A 3060-nucleotide genomic window follows, 5' to 3' on the forward strand; every position below is an offset into this window, starting at 1 on the left:
GTTCAGTCCCAAACTGGAGAACCCCCATCTCTATATTTCTGATGCTCTCCCTGTGCAGTTCCCCTCTTTCCACAATTCTTTCGTGGCACTTCAAGTTACCTTGGTCTCCCTGAACTCCTGTCTCACTCTCCTCGACTCAGAGAAAATGTTAGGCTCTGTTTGGATTCTCCTCTGCGCCACCGTGGGCTGGAAACCGCCTCCTGGCAGTGATCTGAGACAACCATAGGGTTCGCTCCGATTGTTTCTCTTTTCTCAAGGATCACTGCCTCCCTGTTCTAGTTGTTTTAGAGGGGACCGTAAATCTGGACCCAGTTATTACATCCTGGCTGAAAATGGAACTTTTCATCTAAACTTTTAGAACAATATTTTCTGTGTGTGTGTGGTAAAACATTCATACGTTTTCTCTTTTGTGTAAATTCTACATTAAAAAAAATTGAGCAAAAAAAAAAAATACAGGAGCCACTATTACAAAGTCCTATATGTTACAACCCTAGAGCTGAATATTATTACGGTGCTTCAAGTCTTTTTTCCCCACGTAATTATGTTAAATATAAAGTAAGTGTATTTCCCTTTGCAGAGGGCATTATTCTAAATGTTTTCACATATACCAAATAATTTAGTCCTCCCAATAATTCTATGATTTCAGTGCAATGATTGGCACTGTTGTATAAATGAGGCTAATGAGTAATACAGTGGTTAACTATTATGCTCAAGGTCATACAACTAGGAGCAGAAATATGAATCTGGAGAATCTGACTGCAGAATATAAGCTAATAACCACATGATCATTGAAATGCGGAAGACACATAGATCAAGTAGACATTCTCTGTCCTTGATCCTTAGTTCTATGTTCTTTATTCTCTACTCAGAGGCAAATCGAATAATGAAATGCTACATCCTTCCCGTCCATTTTTTTTATGCTTTGACTTCATTTACACATCTCAATACATGATAGGTAGTACTTTTGTGTTTTAAAAACTTACATAAGGGCTTATCACATCCTACCTGTAATTCTATGACTTGCTTTTTAATATTTTATGCTTGAAAATAATTTATGTTGAGCTGTATAATTGCATTTTTGTTTACTTAGTTGTCTATATTACATATCACTGATGGTACCCAAACACTACAAGAAATTGCAAAATCTATTCCAGGTAGAGAAACACATCAGGTAGTTGACACCTGCTCTCTCTTCCCCTTGTCTTGAACCCCTCCTCTCCTGCCCTGCTCTGCACTAGCTGCCCTCAAGCTCCGCTGAGCCGCTGTCCTCTTGTCATTTGCCTCCATCTAGTGTAGGAGCCTCTGCTTCTTAAATGTTGTTATGTTCCTTTTCTCGGTTTGCTTTCTCTTCTTTTTGTGAAAATTTCCGGGCTAGGGATCGCACCCGCACCACAGCAGTAACCAGAGCTACAGCAGTGACAGGACTGGATCCTTAATCCACTGTACCACAAGGGAACATCCATGCTTCCTCTCTCTGATGGATTCTCCAGTTACTTCCTAAGAAAGGGTGCATGGAAAATAGATTTGTTTGAAGCCATGCTTTCCATAATCATCTTTATTCTACTCTTTATTGCACACTTGATCGATAATTTGTCTGCTGGTGGGTTCTCGACTGAAATAATCTTCCCTCTGATTTGGGAAGACAACCGTCTGGCACACTCCGGCTTCCTGTGGAACTGATCTAGACAGCTTGTGTTTCATCTGTCCTCCCCGCCCAGTGCAGCCTTTTGAGGGTTTTTCTTTTAGCCTTGATCTTTCTAGGATTTCAAAATTTATGTACATTAGTATAGTTTTTTCAAAGTTTGCTAGACACAGGTTGCAGCTTTTTAATCTGGAAACGTCTATCCTTCATTTTGGAAAATTTGAAAATACTATTTTTTTTAAATAGCTTTATCTCTTCTGCTTTTTTTTTGGATATTTTAATGTTGAACTTAGACTGATTTTTCTCTCATCCATTTTTTATTTCTTTGTCTTTTTGTTCTATTTTTGGGGATAAATAATAATCTTCAACTTCATCTTTCAATCTTTCTATTGATTATTTCTCTTTTCAGTTACTACGCTAAATTTTTTCAAGACATTTTTATCATTCACTCTTCCTTTTATTCTTAGGCTATGACTATAATCTCCTCTTATGTCTCTGAGAATATTACAGTTTTGTTTTTGTTTTTGTTTTAATTTCCTTCCAGGGTTCTTTGTGGCTCAGTGGGCTAAGGATCTGGCATTGTCATTGCTGTGGCTCTGGTGACAACTGTGGTGCAGTTTCAATCCCTGGCCTGGGAACCTCCGTGTGGCAAAAAAAAAAAAAAAAAAAAAAAAACTCCTCCTCTATTCAAGGAGATATTTTCCTTTTTATCTGATTGATTTGGTCTCCTTTTTCATCCTCAACGACTTCGTCAAAGGTCTTGGCACCCTTGGCTCTTTAAGAGTGAGGCACTTCGCAGAGCCCGTTTGCAGGTGGTCCCATTGACTGGTGTGCATCACTGTGGGGTGGTCAAGCAGGGTCCTTGCCCATTTATTTTGAAACTCACAAACATCAGTATCTGTAATTCTGATCTTCTGGGACATTACACTTCCCCAAAGAAGAATCCACAATTTCCTGTCTGGAGTCTATTCACTTAGGATTATATCTTGGAGCAAAACAATGAAAGGAGGCTGGGATTCTCTCTTTCACAAAATCCTGATTTTAATTAGGCATCTGTCCTCCCCTCTTTTGGTTGGCCTGGGCTCCTTATATGGAGCTCCTTTGGCTTAGTTTTACTATGGAATGAATCACCACCGTGATTAGTAATAATCACCCGTCTTACCCTGGGCTGGGGAAGGACTGTTGCTTGGCTCTATAGTAGACGAGGAAGAGTAGGCGGAGAACTGCTTTTTTCACTTCCATCTTCTTCAGTCCCGAGCTCCACCCCTGCCTCCCACAGCTCCTGTGCGACAGAACACAGCGACTTTTGCAGGGCTGAGCATCAGGGTTTGACACTGGCATCTTCCTCTGCATGCATTTGGCATTCAGCTCTCTCAGGGCTGTTAATGCCTTTTCCTCTTCTCTGTCATCCATCATTT

Source organism: Phacochoerus africanus, chromosome 11 (genome assembly GCF_016906955.1).
Source record: "Phacochoerus africanus isolate WHEZ1 chromosome 11, ROS_Pafr_v1, whole genome shotgun sequence".
Taxonomy (NCBI): Eukaryota; Metazoa; Chordata; class Mammalia; order Artiodactyla; family Suidae; genus Phacochoerus; species Phacochoerus africanus.